The sequence below is a fragment of the Schistocerca piceifrons genome, chromosome 3 (genome assembly GCF_021461385.2).
Source record: "Schistocerca piceifrons isolate TAMUIC-IGC-003096 chromosome 3, iqSchPice1.1, whole genome shotgun sequence".
Classification (NCBI taxonomy): Eukaryota; Metazoa; Arthropoda; class Insecta; order Orthoptera; family Acrididae; genus Schistocerca; species Schistocerca piceifrons.
Window position 1 is genome coordinate 187,065,867 of NC_060140.1, and position 20,587 is coordinate 187,086,453.

A 20,587-nucleotide genomic window follows, 5' to 3' on the forward strand; every position below is an offset into this window, starting at 1 on the left:
AAACTATAAGCGTCAGGTCAAAGATAGAACAAGGTGCGAATACCGCTGCTGCCACTCGCGGAGAGCGAGGATAACAGCATAATAGCGATAACCGCGGGAGACAAGGTTTAACCCAACGCATAACATGGACCAGCCACGGCTCAGCGTTCTGGCGTGAGCATAGCTGCTCTAAATTTTGACCATAGTTTTTTCGCAGCGTAAATTTACGGTTCTCAAAATTTCATTCCCTTAGTAGGTGTCAAAACCTAGGTCAATGTACCAAACAGTTATTTCCAACTGGTTAGCTGTATAATCCTATGTTGAAACAAATGAAGTTGTCTCGTGAGTGTGTCTTTTTCTCGAGCTGAGAGAGTGGGGTTGTACTACAAAGATACGGCGTCAACCTAAGTTATGATGGCCAAACCGAATTGTCCATTAACAGAGATATAAGAGTGGCGTTTGAAAAGTCTGTGCAAAGTCCGAGAGGTGGCACCACCGGCGCTTATCGAGGTTATGTTTAGTTAGTAGCATCTTTGGAAAGAACGTATACCAAGTTTCAGCCATATTTGTCGATTTCTCTGTGTTTGTCATTCGTGTAAATCAAGGAAGTCGAGTGATTGTCAAAAAATGGACGAAGAAGAATTTAGTGTGATGCTTAAACATTACTTTATGAAAGGCAAAACGCCTCAGGAGACTAAAGGGAAGCTTGATACACATTACCGCGCGACTGCTACGGTCGGAGGTTCGAATCCTGCCTCGGGCATGGATGTGTGTGATGTCCTTAGGTTAGTTAGGTTTAAGTAGTTCTAAGTTCTAGGGGACTGATGACCACAGATGTTAAGTCCCATAGTGCTCAGAGCCATTTGAACCATTTGATACACATTATGGAGACTCTGCACCTGCGATTGGAACAGTTTGTAAGTGGTTTCAAATTTTTCGGAGTGGCCATATGGGCACAAATGATGAACGTTCTGGACGCCCTATGGAGGGTACAACTCCAGAAATCATTGATAAAATCCATGATATGGTGATGGATGACAGAAGGTTTAAGGTGTGTGAGATTGCTAGTGCTATGGGCATCTCCAATGAACGGGTACATAACATTTTGCATAAACATTTGGACATGAGAAAGCTATCCGGAAGATGGGTTTCGCGATTGCTCTCGCTTGACCAAAACCGGAATCGTGTGATGTGTTGCAAGGATGGTTTGCAGCTGTTCAGGAAGAATCCGCAGGATATTAAGCATCGTTTCGTCACTGTGGATGAAACATGGATACATTACTATACTCCTGAGACTAAGCAACAATCTGAACCATGAGTTACCAAGGGAGAATCTGCACCAAAAAAGGCGAAGACCAGTCCTTCGGCCGGAAAGGTTATGGCGACTGTCTTTTGATATTTTCAAGGGATAATCTTCATCGACTATCTGGAAAAGAGTAAAACTATTACAGGTGCATATTATTCATCGTTATTGGACCGTTTGAAAACCAATCTGCAAGAAAAACGCCGGTGATTGGGCCGCAAAAAAGTCGTTTTCCATCACGACAATGTACCAGCACACATCTCAGCAGTTTTGGTCGCAAAATTAATGCAAATAGGATTCCAACTTGTTTCACATCCCACCTATTATCAAGACTTGGCTCCCTCTAACTACTATTTGTTCCCCAATTTGAAGAAATGGCTGGCGGGACAAAGATTTTATTAAAACGAGGAGGTGATTGCAGCAATTAATAGCTATTTTGCAGACTTGGACAATTCCTATTATTCGGAAGGGATCAACAAATTAGAACAGCGTTGGACGAAATGTATAAGTCTAAAAGGAGACTATGTCGAAAAATAAAAAAGGCTTACCCCAAACACGTAAGTAAGTTTTGTGTTTGCTCGGACTTTTCAGACGCCCCTCGTAGCATGCATTGCGATGTCTGCGATTAACCTATACATAATTTGATTCAAAGTATCTGGACACACCTATGTAATGCATAATTGACCATTGTATGTCACGGAAAGTGCAACCGCCAGTATAACAGGAGGCGGGGAGTACTATGTTGTCGGTAGAGTAGCAGTAACAGCAAAGTGGGTCGGTCACGGGAGCTCAGTGGTTTCGAATGTGGACTTGTGATTGTATGTTGCCTGTCTAACAAATTCACCAGGGACATTTCAACCCTTCTAAAACTGCCCAATCCGACTGTTGGTGATGTGACTGAAATGGAAACACGGAGGAAGAATCACAGTTAAACCAACACCAGACAGATCTCATATACTGACGGACAGCGCCAAACGAGCGTTGTGAAGGGTGGCTTTAAAAAAAACGTATGAGATCAGCGAAAGGAATCACTCGTGATTTCCAAAGTCCTGCCAGCAGTCCAGCTAACAAAATGGGATTAAAAAGAATAGGATGCAATGGTCGAATACTTCCTCTTTAGCCACATCTTTAAATAATCTGTGCCAAACGACGCTTGAGGTAGCGTAAAGAGCAACGTTAATGGACAGGCGATGATCGGAAACGAGGGATTTGGAATGATGGAAGGGTTTGGGTTTGGGTTTGGCGAATGCCTGGAGAACGGTACCTGTCATGTGTAGTAGCAACAGTGAAATAGCCGGCCGGAGTGACCGAGCGGTTCTAGGCGCTACAATCTGGAACCGAGGGACCACTACGGTCGCAGGTTGGAATGCCGCCTCAGGCATGGATGTGTGTAATGTCCTTAGGTTAGTTAGGTTTAAGGAGTTCTAAGTCCTAGGGGACTGATGACCTCAGAAGTTAAGTCCCATAGTGCTCAGAGCAATTTGAACTATGTTGAACAGTGAAATATGGATGATATACTAAGATGGTATCCGAAAGAACAGATATCATCGGTGACCCTGCAGCTCGTTAGAATGAAATTACAATGAAATGAACACCCGTAGCTGCTGACAGGCGTTGACATACGTCTGTGTCATCGGTGGCTCAATCCGGCACGGTAGCTCAGCGTGTTCGGTCAGAGGGCTAGTTGCCCTCTGTAATTAAAAAAAAAAAACTGAGTAAATGGATCAACAAGGAACTTAAACGGGTGTCTTTCGACGTCCGCCCAGAGCAGATACAACGAACAAAAAGGAACAAAATGAGATTTAAAAAAAAAAGATGGATAGAGCGTCTGCCATGTAAGCAGGAGTCCCGGGTTCGAGTCCCGGTCGGGGCACACATTTTCATCTGTCCCCGCTGACGTATGTCAACGACTGTAAGCAGCTACGGGTGTTCATTTCATTGTAAATACGGATGAGATAGTGTTACGCTATTGGGGTATTTTTCATGGTTAGGGAGAGGTCTACTTATCGTGCTTAAGAAAACGCTTGGAGGAAGAGTTGCCATACGATGATGGTCTGTATCAGCAAGACAATGTACCCTGTCCTAAACCATGATATTTCAGGCAATGCATTGTGGACAATAATTTCCTGAACCAAAAGGAACACCTTCCGAATGAGTCAGGACTTCGAAAATGGTTCAAATGGCCCTGAGCACTATGGGACTTAACATCTGAGGTCATCAGTCCCCTAGACTTAGAACTACTTAAACCTAACTAACCTAAGGACATCACACACATCCATGCCCGAGGCAGGATTCGAACCTGCGACCGTAGCGGTCGCGCAGTTCCAGACTGAAGCGCCTAGAACCGCTCGGCCACCGAGGCCGGGAAGGACTTCGAGTTCGTTCCAAATCCCAATGCCTTCTCTGGCTTGGGGTCTTGAGGAAGAAATGGCTGCCATACCTCCACAAAAATTCAGGCATCTCACTGAAAGTTTCGCCATCGAAGTTCAGGCCGTTAAAATGACGAAGACTGGACATACCCCATATTAATGTCCACTAACAGATGCCTGGATACCTTTGATCAGACAGCGTATATTATGTATCATTTTGTTCCAGGAATTTATTTATTTAGCTTTTGATGCATTTGGACAATCACAAGTACATTAATAATTACAAGCAAAGAATTTCCGAAGCTCCTCGTTGTTACTGTCAACAATGAAGACAGTAGAAGTGAATTCAGTTCACCATGCGCTCAAATCCTTATTCTACTCCCTTATTAGGATTAAGTTGCAGTTATTTAATTTTTCCATTCTGCAGGCTACTTTTATTTAGTTTAGTTTAAATCAATTTTTCATTGGACCACAAAGCACAGAAAATAGGACAGTACAGAGTATTTCATTATCACTCGTCAGTATTGTGTTTTCCGTTAACGTGACCAATTACGCTGAGTTTCCATCGAGTTTCTAATGGCGAATGTTCAAATCATCAATTCAACTGAGTGTACTAGAACACGACGCTGTGGTGCATTATGCTAACTACTTTAGCCCCGTCTTATTCTGTTTTTTGGTCCTGTGAACGTGTACGGGTTGTGCAGGCCACTCACGTCCATCTACAAAGTATTTACTGTGGTTAACGAAGGCGATGTTGGCCTGATGTATTCGACGATGCCCTTTAGCTACACTGTCTAAAGAATCGTTCTAAGAAATACCAAATTAAGATCAGCCTGAAGATGCCTAAATAAGGTTAACACGTAGTTGATAAATAAAAAAACTAAAGTTGCAACCAAGACTGTTTCCAACTAATACTATTAAACACTGGTTTGGTGATTCATGCCACAGATGGATTGGAAGAATTTCTATTACTATGAACATGAGGGACAAAATGTATGACCATGAGCGAACTGTTAAAAAGTTTTAAGGTAGTTAAACTAAGCAGGTGTACATCGTAAACATAGTTTTGAAGGAAACAGGTTTTCTGTTTTGCTATTACTCCTCTGCAACCGCGATTAAATCAAGTCAAACTGATTTGGAGCATAATCAAACAATATATCTCAAGAAGAAACATCTATAACTTTTTCATTGTAAACTTCGAAGCTCCTGAAATAAGTAGCTGTAAAATACAGGGCGAAAGGGGCTTTACATACATTAAAAATATTTAAAGAGAACACTGCCGCCATAATGTTTTGATTTCGATTGCACCTGCAGCCCCCGCACCACATCCCCTTCTCCCTCACGCTAAACTCGATAATTACTTGAACAAACATTTAGAATCATCGCGGCTGTGCGATAAAGTTATGTCAGACTGCCACTTGATACAAGTGTCTTCGTACTGTGGCACCGCAATTAACAAGCTGCTTAGGGTCTTCCACTAACAATCAACACCATCGCCAGTTATACCATCATCGACTGCATCATCGACGTTCTCTCGACTTTACCATCCCAGTGCGTCATCCTGTTTCTTCTTCACTTTGTCTGTTGTTCATTCCAAGAGCAAACATGCAGAGTAAATTCCGCAACATAGAAAGATTGCCAGACTCAAGGTTAAGTTCTCTCCCCTACACTGTTCAATCCACACTCACGCTCATAAATTAAAGATAATTCCAGAATGTGGTGCCACAGAACGTGGCACTACATAAAGATGGCGCTAATACCATAGGCACATAGAGAACATACACGACACAGATCTGTAAGTCCACGGTATTGGTGATAAGTTGAGAAAACCGTCTCGAAACACATGTGCTACAAAACGCCACTGTTTCGTGCGCATATACCCCGACATCAATATGGGATATGATCACCATGCACACGTACACAGGCCGCACAGCGTGTTGGCATTCTCTGGATCAGGTGGTCGAGCAGCTGCTGGTTTATAGCCTCCCATTCTTGCACCAGTGCCTGTCGGAGCTCCTGCAGTGGCCTAGGGGTTTGAAGACGTACAGCGATACGTCGACCGAGAGCATCCCAAATGGGGTTTAGGTCTGGAGAACAGGCAGGCCACTCCATTTGCCTGATATCTTATGTTTCAAGGTACTCTCCACGATGGCAGCTCGGCGGGGCGTGCGTTATGAACCATCAGGAGGGAGGTGGGACCCACTGCACCCCTGAAAAGGCGGACATGCTGGTGCAAATTGACTTCTCGATGCACATGACCTCTTACAGTGCCTCTGTCAAAGACATGCGGGGGTATACGTACACCAATCATAATCTCAGCCCACACCATCAAACCACGACTTCCATACATGTCCCTTTCAAGGACATTAAGGGGTTGGTATCTGGTTCCTGGTTCACGCCAGATGAAAACCCGGCGAGAATCACTGTTCAGACTATACCTGGACTCGTCCGTGAACATAACCTGGGACCACTGTTGCAATGACCATGTACTGTGTTGTTGACACCAGGCTTTAGGGGATTTCCTGTGACCAGGGGTCATTGGAATGCACGTTGCAGGTCAGCAGGCGAATAAGCCATGTCTGCTCAGTCGTCTGTAGACTGTGTGTCTGGAGACAACTATTCCAGTGGTTGCGGTAAGGTCCCGAGCAAGGCTACCTGCAGTACTCCGTGGCCGTCTGCGGGCACTGATGGTGAGATATCGGTCTTCTTGTGGTGTTGTACACTGTGGACGTCCCGCACTGTAGCGCCTGGACACGTTTCGTGTCTGCTGGAACCGTTGCCATAATCTTGAGATCACACTCTGCGGCACATGGAGTGCTCGTGCTACGACCTGCTGTGTTTGACCAGCCTCCAGTCGCCCTAGTATTCTACCCCACATAACGTCATCAGTATGTGTTCCTTGAGTCATTTTCAACACACAGTCTCCATTAGCACGTCTGGAAACGTTTGCGCACTTACTCGCTGCACTTACTCTGACATGCACCAACACACCTCTGCGTATGTGGACTGCTGCCAGCGCCACCGTGCGACGCCCGCAGGTCAAATGCACCGCATGGTCATACCCCGAGGTGATTTAAACCCGAAAACCGCCATCCAGAGCGTTGTTTCACCATGTATCAGTATTATAATTTATGAGCATGAGTGTGTATATCCATGACATGCCGAAACTGTCTCCGCAATTTATCTACACCCATGACACCTTTCTATTGACCCAGCGGATCAGTCTCTCAGAGGTAGAAGAAACAGTGACCTAGAACCTTCGCGTGTTAGATCAGTATTTCAGGAAGTGAAATTTAAAACCAAACCTACTGATGACAGAAGTTGTAGCACTCCATCTGAGCAAAGAATATGCAAATTACTGCCCGCAGTCAATATTCAAGGACCGTGTGTTACAGTGAAACGGAATCCAAAGTACCTCTACGACACCTTGGATGGGCCACTTGCTTACAGGGGCCGATTCGAAAACAACTGTAAACGTGAAGAGCAGCAATAACGTTTTTTGCGAAACCTAACTGAAAGTTCCTGAGAAGGTGACGCAAACACTCGAACAACAGCGCTGGCTTCCTGTTTTTCATCAGTTCAAAACAGCACAGCTGTGCGACACAACAGTTGACACGCCCACCTACTGAACGTTCAGCTTCGTCAGCCCGTGCGCATTGGGTCTGATACGCTTCCGCCTGCGCATGTTTGTTGACTCCCCGTGTCAACCAATATCACCACCTCATGTAGGAAGAGAGCAAACTCTCGATCGGTTATCGACAACAATAAACAAGAATCAGTTTTCTCCCACCATTCAGCAAAGTTCTGCAATAGGATTGATCTCGCCAAGTGACAAGGAGAACCACCGTAATCCTGCTAGCCGACGCTTTCAATCCTACGGATACCTAGAAATTTGAGTGGTTATATTCATCCCCCCCCCCCCCCCACCCCATGAACCATGGACCTTGCCGTTGGTGGGGAGGCTTGCGTGCCTCAGTGATACAGATAGCCGTACCGTAGGTGCAACCACAATGGAGGGGTATCTGTTAAGAGGCCAGACAAACGTGTGGTTCCTGAAGAGGGGCAGCAGCCTTTTCAGTAGTTGCAAGGGCAACAGTCTGGATGATTGACTGATCTGGCCTTGTAACAATAACCAAAACGGCCTTGCTGTGCTGGTACTGCGAACGGCTGAAAGCAAGGGGAAACTACAGCCGTAATTTTTCCCGAGGGCATGCAGCTTTACTGTATGATTACATGATGATGGCGTCCTCTTGGGTAAAATATTCCGGAGGTAAAATAGTCCCCCATTCGGATCTCCGGGCGGGGACTACTCAAGAGGATGTCGTTATCAGGAGAAAGAAAACTGGCGTTCTACGGATCGGAGCGTGGAATGTCAGATCCCTTAATCGGGCAGGTAGGTTAGAAAATTTAAAAAGGGAAATGGATAGGTTGAAGTTAGATATAGTGGGAATTAGCGAAGTTCGGTGGCAGGAGGAACAAGACTTCTGGTCAGGTGACTACAGAGTTATAAACACAAGGGGTAATGCAGGAGTAGGTTTAATAATGAATAGGAAAATAGGAATGCGGGTAAGCTACTACAAACAGCATAGTGAACGCATTATTGTGGCCAAGATAGATACGAAGCCCACGCCTACTACAGTAGTACAAGTTTATATGCCAACTAGCTCTGCAGATGACGAAGAAATTGAAGAAATGTATGATGAAATAAAAGAAATTATTCAGGTAGTGAAGGGAGACGAAAATTTAATAGTCATGGGTGATTGGAATTCGAGTGTAGGAAAAGGGAGAGAAGGAAACATAGTAGGTGAATATGGATTGGGGGGACAGAAATGAAAGAGGAAGCCGCCTGGTAGAATTTTGCACAGAGCACAACATAATCATAACTAACATTTGGTTTAAGAATCATGAAAGAAGGTTGTATACATGGAAGAACCCTGGAGATACTGAAAGGTATCAGATAGATTATATAATGGTAAGACAGAGATTTAGGAACCAGGTTTTAAATTGTAAGACATTTCCAGGGGCAGATGTGGACTCTGACCACAATCTATTGGTTATGACCTGTAGATTAAAACTGAAGAAACTGCAAAAAGGTGGGAATTTAAGGAGATGGGACCTGGATAAACTAAAAGAACCAGAGGTTGTACAGAGATTCAGGGAGAGCATAAGGGAGCAATTGACAGGAATGGGGGAAATAAATACAGTAGAAGAAGAATGGGTAGCTTTGAGGGATGAAGTAGTGAAGGCAGCAGAGGATCAAGTAGGTAAAAAGACGAGAGCTAGTAGAAATCCTTGGGTAACAGAAGAAATATTGAATTTAATTGATGAAAGGAAAAAATATAAAAATGCAGTAAGTGAAACAGGCAAAAAGGAATACAAACGTCTCAAAAATGAGATCGACAGGAAGTGCAAAATGGCTAAGCAGGGATGGCTAGAGGACAAATGTAAGGAAGTAGAGGCCTATCTCACTAGGGGTAAGATAGATACCGCCTACAGGAAAATTAAAGAGACATTTGGAGATAAGAGAACGACATGTATGAATATCAAGAGCTCAGATGGAAACCCAGTTCTAAGCAAAGAAGGGAAAGCAGAAAGGTGGAAGGAGTATATAGAGGGTCTATACAAGGGCGATGTACTTGAGGACAATATTATAGAAATGGAAGAGGATGTAGATGAAGATGAAATGGGATATATGATACTGCGTGAAGAGTTTGACAGAGCACTGAAAGACCTGAGTCGAAACAAGGCCCCCGGAGTAGATAATATTCCATTGGAACTACTGACGGCCGTGGGAGAGCCAGTCCTGACAAAACTCTACCATCTGGTGAGCAAGATGTATGAAACAGACGAAATACCCTCAGACTTCAAGAAGAATATAATAATTCCAATCCCAAAGAAAGCAGGTGTTGACAGATGTGAAAATTACCGAACTATCAGTTTAATAAGTCACAGCTGCAAAATACTAACACGAATTCTTTACAGACGAATGGAAAAACTAGTAGAAGCCAACCTCGGGGAAGATCAGTTTGGATTCCGTAGAAACACTGGAACACGTGAGGCAATACTGAGCTTACGACTTATCTTAGAAGAAAGATTAAGGAAAGGCAAACCTACGTTTCTAGCATTTGTAGACTTAGAGAAAGCTTTTGACAATGTTGACTGGAATACTCTCTTTCAAATTCTAAAGGTGGCAGGGGTAAAATACAGGGAGCGAAAGGCTATTTACAATTTGTACAGAAACCAGATGGGAGTTATAAGAGTCGAGGGACATGAAAGGGAAGCAGTGGTTGGGAAGGGAGTAAGACAGGGTTGTAGCCTCTCCCCGATGTTGTTCAATCTGTATATTGAGCAAGCAGTAAAGGAAACAAAAGAAAAATTCGGAGTAGGTATTAAAATTCATGGAGAAGAAATAAAAACTTTGAGGTTCGCCGATGACATTGTAATTCTGTCAGAGACAGCAAAGGACTTGGAAGAGCAGATGAATGGAATGGACAGTGTCTTGAAAGGAGGATATAAGATGAACATCAACAAAAGCAAAACAAGGATAATGGAAGTAGTCGAATTAAGTCGGATGATGCTGAGGGAATTAGATTAGGAAATGAGGCACTTAAAGTAGTAAAGGAGTTTTGCTATTTGGGAAGCAAAATAACTGATGATGGTCGAAGTAGAGAGGATATAAAATGTAGGCTGGCAATGGCAAGGAAAGCGTTTCTGAAGAAGAGAAATTTGTTAACATCCAGTATTGATTTAAGTGTCAGGAAGTCATTTCTGAAAGTATTCGTATGGAGTGTAGCCATGTATGGAAGTGAAACATGGACGATAAATAGTTTGGACAAGAAGAGAATAGAAGCTTACGAAATGTGGTGCTACAGAAGAATGCTGAAGATTAGATGGGTAGATCACATAACTAATGAGGAAGTATTGAATAGGATTGGGGAGAAGTTTGTGGCACAACTTGACCAGAAGAAGGGATCGGTTGGTAGGACATGTTCTGAGGCATCAAGGGATCACCAATTTAGTATTGGAGGGCAGCGTGGAGGGTAAAAATCGTAGAGGGAGACCAAGAGATGAATACACTAAGCAGATTCAGAAGGATGTAGGTTGCAGTAGGTACTGGGAGACGAAAAAGCTTGCACAGGATAGAGTAGCATGGAGAGCTGCATCAAACCAGTCTCAGGACTGAAGACCACAACAACAACACATATTCACCCCAGCAAGTCGAAAACCCAGTTATTAGGCTTCATTGTTCTTTGTGTCACCTGGTGCTAACTGAATCGAATCAGACGGGGTAAAGGCACAACAACTGCTACTCTCTACAGTTGGGCGTGGCCAGAATCTCCAAGCTCTGACTGCAGCAGACGTTGCCACGTATCGTTCAGGACTCCCTCATAAGAACTTTCGCCGGATCCCTGGAACAACTGCATCGAGCTAGGCCTAAGGCAATTTAATGGTCCGAGTACCTCGACATTGAACTTCGATTTTTCCTTTTACTTTATTTAATTGATTTTTATAATTCCTTTGTATACAGAGTTTAATTAATGTTCACTCTAGCGATAACTTCCTACGTTTCTCACCTTTCGTTCTGGGGTGGCACTAGTTGTCTATAGTGGGTGTGTTGTCTTTCTGCATGTGCTTTGCTATGATTCTTGGTCGGCGTGGCTCCTCCTGTGAGTAAATTTCCTTGTACAGCGCTCTTTCGTAGTATTTGTGTGTTGAGAATGACGGGGTGGTCACCGGTCGAAATATCGGCGGTTGTCGAATACGATGCTTATTCAGAGAGTAAGTATACTGTGACCATAACAGGTTGTGGCTTTTTGATTTTTGAGGGTTGGCAACACTTTGTGTAGAGGTGGGGGCATCCCCTGACCAGCGCGAGCATCGCAGGATCACGGTAGTACGCAAACTCAGTGTCCAGCTGCGTGAAAGATATGGTAAGAAATCCTGCATAGTGTGAGCTACATTGTGTGATCCGCTTCCTAGTCGCGAAAGGAAAACACCTTCCGAAATTTTTCGCGAATCGCAGCGCTTTACGGCGAAGGTATGAACAGAACGAATCTGTTTAAATGGTGTAAGGAGTTTAGGGGAAGCAGAACAAATGTTCGTGACGGGGAGAGGTGTGAAAAACTTTCCATTTTGACTGAACAGTTGGCGCGAAAAATCAAGGAAACTGTTCGCGAAGACAGTGGATGAAATATCTGCTATGTTTCCACAGCTCTCTAGAACTCCCTTATACGAGACACACACAGAAACGCTGGGATACCGGAAACAGTGCACAAAATGGGTCCCAAAACAGCTGACAGAGCAGCACAAGAAAAATCGGGCCAAAAATGCCGGTGAGTTTCTTCAGTGACTTCAACTGGAGGATGAGGATTTTCTGAGCTCTGTTGTGAGTGGAGATAAAATGTGGGTGGCTCATTACACGCCTGATGTAGAAAGACACCCTTTACAGTGCCGTCACACCAATTCCCCAACTGCCAAAAAATTCAAAACCACAATTTAAGGCAAAAAACATGTGGCCTCAATAAATGTTTCCAAGAAGGCATCATTTTGGTCGAATTTCCTCAGGGGGAAACCACCAATGCACAGCGATATTGCAAGACCCCGAAACAAGTCAAAAGGAGCATTCAAAACAAATGGAGGTGAATGCTGACAAGAGGAATGTGCTTGCTGCACAACAACGCCCGTCCTCTCCGAAGATAATGAATCGACGTCAGCGTATTTTCTTTCTTGTTTGTAAACATTTGTACGTAAATGGTTCTTAATTAGGTTAAACATGTGAAGCAATAGCTTGATATCAGATTCTGTCCGCGATCCGTTTAAATCTCTCGAGAGAAACTGAGACGGCTTCTTAATTACTCAGGAAACGCGGGCAGAAGAAGTGCTGTCTGCTGTGGAAGGGATATTAAACGTCAAGACTTTTGCGCGCAGCCGATGCCGGTCACGCGATCGGGCGGATTCAATATCAGGGCGCCTGGCTTCTATAGGAATGTTTCCAAAAAAAGGCAGCCCACACATGTATATCGCCGTCTATAAAAAGCGCCGCCCTTCTCTAGAGACGAAGTCACTATGTGCCGCGGCGGTCGATTCGGAGGCCGTCAGCTCGAATACTGATGATACAAGAGACTGGCCGATGAGTAGAGGAGATCACCAGATTGCACCACAGATGTGAAAAATCCGAAATCTCCCTGTAGTGCTTTATCGAGTGAGGGCACGTGCCACTGTACACATTAAATTATCTACTGGACTGAAATATTAATCTTGATGGCCAACATACGAGGGGTATTTTTCCTTTTTTTTTTGTTTCAAGGTGCGATCGGTCGCGAAATTAAAAACACGGGGAAAATTCGACGAAGCTTTCGCAGGTGTGTTGCGCAATGCGTCTAGAATGCTCGTCGATCGCGTCGCGACGAACCTTTCAGTTCTGAGCGCACAGGGAACTCGTAGAGATGCCTAGAAGAATATTCGGAGTCTCCTGCTCAGTTTGAAGCGCATGCTCACATTCGATTTCTTCATTCAATGAAACAACAAGTTTACTGTTAGCAGTCACGACGCGTTTCGAAGGTTTAAACCTCCACTATCAAGTGAATTTACATTTATTAGTACGAAATATGTGTGTGTTGTGTTACGATTTTGGGGGAACTTGTAGCACTGTCTATTTCAGAACATGGCCTTGGGGGCTTTTTGACTAAAAACTAAACGTGTATCTAACAGTGAAAATGATACAAGTAAAACAGAATCCCTGCAGTGGTCACAGGCTCCTTTCACTATTGTAATACGTCATATGTAAGCTGTCATATTTTGTAAACAAAGATGGCGTCTGGAAACTGTTAGGTGCAAAGAATATACAGAAAAAAGAAACATTATCACAAATTACAAAGAATATACATCATAATAACATTATTATTTCGGAATAAGTTTTAAAGGATTGTGGAGATCTTTGAGGTGCTGAATACAACATGCGATGGAATAAATATTTCAGGTGGTATACAAATCCGATAGTGTCAAGTTTATACAGCTTAAATTTCATACTCGTTTATATAATCAGGTGACATGTTGCAAACTGTAAGTACGCATTGAGCACCAAATATAACATACAAATATATATGTAGTAATTGCAAGTGAAATCTAAATAAAAATGTAAATGTTCGTTGTTCAAAATCTTAAATCTCCGAAAGGTTTTCACCTATTTCTCCGAAATTTTTACACAACGATGCTTTCTAATATGCATGTATTTTTGTATATGTGTTGATATATATAATAAATAAACAAATACATAATATATAAAGGAGGAATGTTATTACCAAATATCTCGAAGAGTTCTTGAGCAACTTCCTTCAAATTTTTACACAATGCTCTTTAGAAATTCGAACGGGCATAGGCTACGTATTTTTAATACACATATTATAGAAATATAAAATATATTATAACAGTGAAGTTATCAGCAAACAGTGAAGTTGTATTTATGGGTTATCGGCTTATGATTAGAGTACTACAACAGAATCTTAATTTTCAAAAATAACAATAAAAAAGATCAAGGTCAGAAACAGAGGGTAGAGGAGATTGGCAGAGGGGTGGGAGGAAATGGATATTCAAAGCAGGAAGGAGGAGATGGACAGAGAGAGGCAAGAGATGGTGAGAGAGACGGAGGAGAAGACGGAGATAGAAAGGGGGAGGAGTGATACAAGGAGAGACGAGAGAGAGAGAGAGAGAGGGGAAGGAATGAGGTGGAGAGAGAGAGAGAGAGAGAGAGAGAGAAGAAGATGGACGGGAAAAGGTGGGAGAAAGTGATGGACTGAGATAGAGGGAGAGAGGATGGACTAAGAAAGGGGAAAGGGGGAGAAGACCGACAAAGAGAAGAAGAGAAGGCGATGGAGAGGCAGGGAGGAGAATGAGATTCCCATACATATTAGAAACGTGAGCTTTCTCTTTTCTTTCTTTTTCATTTAACCAGACTGAGTTATAGTAAGTAACCCGTGGATGAGTTAACACCTCTTTTAACCATAAAACATCGCTGATTCCTCGAACGAATCACTTTCTCCAGTGGATTGATGAAAGCGAAAGTCACACCCACCCATGAGAAAGGCAGCAAAACTCAAAATTGCTGTCCAGTATTCTTGACATTCATTTGCTGTATAATACTAGAAAATATCATAAGTTCAAATGTAACGATATTTCTCGAGCGGAATTACATTCTCCATGCTAATCAGCAAGGATTCTGAACTCGTAAATCGTGTGAAACTCAATTCGCGCTTTTCTCTGATAACATTCTGAAAGCTGTGGATCAACGTAGTCGGGTTCACGCAGTGTTTCTTGTCTTCCGGAAAGTGTGTGATGTCACACCACACCTAAGCTTATTGTTGAAAATAGGATCGTATGGTGTATCAAGAGAAATTTGTGGCTGGATTAAGGAATTCTTCGTAGGGAGGACGCAGTATATTATCTTGTATGTATTCATCGAGAGATGCAGAAGTTACTTCAGATGTGCACCAAGGAAATGTGTAGGATTTTTTGCTGTTCATGTTTTATTAATGACCTAGCAGACAATATTAATAGTGAATTCAGACTATTTGCAGATAACGCAGTTATCTGTAACGAAGACATGTCTGACAAAAGCTGATTAAATATAATCAGGTCTTGACAAGACTTCAAAATGGTGCAAAGATTGACAACTTGCATAATGTTCATAAATGTAGAACTGTGCGTTTTACGAACAGGAAAAACGTAGTGTCTCAGGATTACAATATCAGTGAGACACGGTTGGAATCGGTCAGCTACTGCAAATACCTGAGTGCAGCAATTTGTAGACACATGAAATGGAGCGATCACATACACCCAGCCATGGGTAAAGCAGGCGGCAAACTTTGATTAATTGGGGAAATGCAATCGGTATGCAGAGGATTTTTGCTTCCAAAACACTCGTGCAATTGCTCTTCTACTATAATCTGTCGTAGATCCTTTGAACAAAAAACCGTGCCCAGTAACTGGAAGAAATCGCAGGTCACACATGTCTACAAGAAGGGTAGCAGAAATGACCCACAAAACTACCGTCGACTATCCTTGACATCCATTTGTTGCCGAATCTTATAACATATTCTGAGCTCAAATACAAAGATGTTTCTGGAACAGAATGACCTACTCTATGCCAACCAGCATGGATTTCGAAAACACATATCATGTGGACGCAACTCGCACTTTCCTCACAAGACATCCTGAAAGCCAAGGACCAAGGCAGTCAGGTAGATCAAGTATTCCACAATTACTGGAAAGTATTTGTCGCAGTACCACACCTATGATTATTATCAAAAGTACGATCGTACGATGTATCCAACGAAATTTGTGACTGAATTGAGCGTTTCTTGACGTGGAGGGAGCGTGTTATCTTGGATGGATAGATATCGATAGATGTAGAAGTAACTTCGGGTGTACTCCAGGCAAGGGTATTGGGTCCCCTGCTGTTCATGTTGCATATTAATGGTCTTGCACGCAATATTAATAGTCACCTCAGACTTTTTGCAAATGATGCAGTTATCTACAACGAAGTACAGTCTGAGAACCTGCACAAATATTCAGCCAGACCTTGATAAGATTTCAAAGTGGTGCACACATCGGAATCTTGTTTTAAATTTTCAGAAATGTAAAACCGTGCACTTCACAAAAAGAAAAAAATAGTGTTATGTTAAAGTAATATCACTGAGTCACAGTTGGAACCGTTAAACTCCTACAGATACCTGGTTTTAACACTTACACGATCACATAGGTTCAGTCGCGGATACACTTCGGTCTGCAAAGGAGATTGCTTACAGATCACTCGTCCGACCCCATCCTCGAATATTGCTTAAATGTGTGGGACCTGTACCAGATAGAACTAACTGGGAATATTCAACGTATACAAAGAAGGACAACATGAATCGTCACAGATTTGTTTCAGCGATAATGGTTGAAGGTAGACGCTAACTATCTCGTGCAAGCCTACTTACGAGGTTTGAAGTACCAACTGTAAGTGGTGAAGCTAGGAATATACTATAAGGTGAATCGAAAACGAATTAATAATTTTGGAATGATATAGAAGTTTATTCAGATAACTTACAAAATCGATAGATGTGTCATTTTGTAGCCAAAAACCTCAAGTTTCACTTAAAAGTGTCAAGTGTCATTTTGGTTCCATGTGACTGCCATTTGTGATGCAGCAAACATCCCACCAGTAATCAGTTTCGTCCCATACTTGCTGCAGCAAATCGGGGGTAACTTGTACAACGGCAGCCCAGACTTGGTTTTCCAGGTCGGCTAAATTGTTTGGTAGGGGAGGAACACACACGCGGTCTTTAATGAAACACCTAAGGAAGAAATCCGGTTGTGTCGAGTTTGGGGGGCGAGGTGGCCATGCGATTGGTCCTTCACGGCCAATCCACCGGCCTGGAAAGCGATCATCGAGGAAACCTCGAACTTCCGAGAGGAAACGGGGGGGTGCAGCAACTAGCTGATGGTAAACCATCTCAAAACGGTCATCTTCATCCATCTGTGGAACTAAAAAGTTTTCAAGCATACCCAGATTCACAATACCAGTGACACTTATCTCCAGAAGAAGGAAGGACCGTACACTTTCAGTTTGGTGTTGGCACAAAACACATTAACTTTGGGGCTGTCACGAACGTGTTCCAGGATTTCATGTGGATTTTCTCTGTCCCACATTCTGCAGTTATGTGTGTTCACCAAGCCACTGATATGTTGTCTCATTGCTGAAAATTATTGAGTTTAGGAATGTCTCGTCATACTCTATCTGATCCAGCATTACCGCACAGAATCCCCCACGAGCAAACTTAAATGCATCACTAATGTGCTGTGCTGTTGTCAATCCGTATGGTTTCAAGTGTAAACTTTTAAGCAATACTGGCCATTAAAATTGCTACACCACGCAGATGACGTCCTACTGACGCGAAATTTAGCCGACAGGAAGAAGATGCTGTGATATGCAAATGATTAGCTTTTCAGAGCATTCACACAAGGTTGGCGCCGGTGGCGACACCCACAACGTGCTGACATGAGGAAAGTTTCCAACCGATTTCTCATACACAAACAGCAGTTGACCGACGTTGCCTGGTGAAACGTTGTAGTGATGCCTCGTGTAAGGAGGAGAAATGCGTACCATCACGTTTCCGACTTTGATAAAGGTCAGATTGTAGCCTATCGCGATTGCAGTTTATCGTATCGCGACATTGTTGCTCGCGTTGGTCGAGATCCAGTGACTGTTAGCAGAATATGGAATCGGTGGGTTCAGGAGGGTAAAACGGAACGGCGTGCTGGATCCCAACGGCCTCGTATCACTAGAAGTCGAGATGACAGGCATCTTATCCGTATGGCTGTAACGGATCGTGCAGCCACGTCTCGATCCGTGAGTCAACAGATGGGGACGTTTGCAAGACAACAACCATCTGCACGAACACTCGACGACGTTTGCAGCAGCATGGACTATCAGGTCGGAGACCATGGCTGCGGTTACCCGTGACGCTGCATCACAGACTGGAACGCCTGCGATGGTGTACTCAACGACGAACCTGGGTGCACGAATGGCAAAACGTCATTTTCTCTGATGAATCCAGGTTCTGTTTACAGCATCAGGATGATCGCATCCGTGTTTGGCGACATCGCGGTGAACGCACATTGGAAGCGTGTATTCGTCATCGCCATACTGGCGCATCACCCGGCGTGATGGAATAGGGTGCCATTGATTACAGGTCTCGGTCACCTCTTATTCGCACTGACGGCACTTTGAACAGTGGACGTTATATTTCAGATGTGTTACGACCCGTGGCTCTACCCTTCATTCGATCCCTGCGAAACCCTACATTTCACCAGGATAATGCACGACCGAATGTTGCAGTTCCTGTACCGGCCTTTCTGGATACAGAAAATGTTCGACTGCTGCCGTGGCCAGCACATTCTCCAGATCTCTCACCAACTGAAAACGTCTGGTCAATGGTGGCCGAGCAACTGGCTCGTCACAATACGCCAGTCACTACTCTTGATGAACTGTGGTATCGTGTTGAAGCTGCATGGGCAGCTGTACCTGTACACACCATCCAAGCTCTGTTTGACTCAATGCCCAGGCGTATCAAGGCCGTTATTACGGCCAGAGGTGGTTGTTCTGGGTACTGATTTCTCAGGATCTATGCACCCAAACTGCGTGAAAATGTAATCACATGTCAGTTCCAGTATAATATATTTGTCCAATGAATACCCGTTTATCATCTGCATTTCTTCTTAGTGTAGCAATTTTAATGGCCAGTAGTGTATTTCATTGAATAACGCGTCTCTATGAAGTTACTGGGCCAAGAGTAAATTATAGGCCTTCCTGGAGGTTCTCTAGCGTATTCGGTGCGAAATTTACGCCGAACAGTTGTTACAGTATCCTTTTCATGAAACCGAAAGACACAGCGAGAACGCACCGCACCAGTGAAAGTAGCCATACTAACTGTGCATTATGCTGGCGCTTTCGACGGTAGCTCAGCGTGTTCGGTCAGAGGGCTGGTTCGCTCTGTAATAAAAAAAAAAACTGAATGAAAGGATCAACAACGAACTTCAACGGATGTCATGTGATGTCCGCTACGACCAAATACAAAAAAAAAGATGGTGGAATGGGGTACTGATGCACTACGTGACTCAAACTTGAGGTTATTTGCTACAAAATGACACATGTACCGATACTGTAAGTTATATTAAGACTTTCTGTATCATTACGAAGTTGTAAAGTTCTTTTTGACTCACCCTGTACAACCCCCTACGTATCGTTGTCGTAGGGACCGCAGTGACAACATTAGACTAATTAGATGGTTTAAGAAATAATTCTTCCCGTGCTAGATATGTCAATGGAAGAGCAAGTAGCACTAAATAACTGGTGCAATGTGTAGTAGCCTTTGGCAAGCACTTCGCAGTTGTTTGCAGAGTATGAGTACTGATGACGTTTACTACTTGCCTGAAAATGTTAAGTGATTAGTATTTGAGGGCAACCTCGCAAAGGAGGCAGTAGTAATGGCATCTTCTGTATACAAAGAAAGATTACACACTTCGTTTTTCATTCATAAATTGCATTTAAACGTTATTTCTTTCGGATAAGCTCGTGTTATACCTTGTATAAGAACCACGTGTCGGAATTCGACAGCGGCAGGGTTGTAATCTATCGAGAATGAGATCTACTGATCAACGATATTGCTGCTTGCGTTGGCCCAGCTCCCGCAGCTGACATGCAAATGTCATACTCAGCATCAAGAAGTATCAGGAGCACCACCCGACAAGCGCCCAAGAACACAGGCGTATTGTTCACTCTGCCGGACAGGACAATACACCCGCGTTGCGCATCTTGAATTAGGAAATGGGCTCGCTTTCAGCAAGAGAAATATTCACGTGGACAGTGCGGCGACGCCTGGGGCATTACTGTCGGCTCGGGGACCATTGTTGAGGCCTCCCTTCGCGTGGTGCGCCCTGCGATGACTCCGTTACACAGATGTGGCACCACGTCCTCTTTTCAGACTTGTCCCAGTTCTGCATACAGCATCGCTCTGGATGTAAACTAATCAGCCAGGTAATTGTGACCAACGACCTACTATCGATATAAACCAGTCCAGGCGATAGCAGCATCACCTGGCGAGAAACGACTCCTACTCAGACACACGCACAGTGCATGTGATATCAGTGAGCGCGCTGTCCGTGTGTAGAATGCGGAACGCGCGCGATCAGTCTGAGTTTAGAGCACTCCGCCTTCAGGCCACAAGTGGCCCATCGGGACCATCCGACCGCCGTGTCATCCTCAGGTAAGGATGCAGATAGGTGGGGGGGGGGGGGGGGGGGCATGTGGACAGCACACCGTTCTCCCGGTCGTTATGATGGTTTTCTGTGACCGAAGCCGCTACTATTCGGTCGAGTAGCTCCTCAATTGGCATCA

At 43.8% G+C, this 20,587-nt stretch overlaps 1 protein-coding gene across 1 annotated transcript in view; it reads right to left on the minus strand.

Annotated features, from left to right (window-relative positions):
• Positions 1-20,587, minus strand: part of LOC124789425 (uncharacterized protein PF3D7_1120000-like) — a 271,283-nt gene that overhangs the window by 93,898 nt on the left and 156,798 nt on the right. The window lies entirely within an intron of this gene.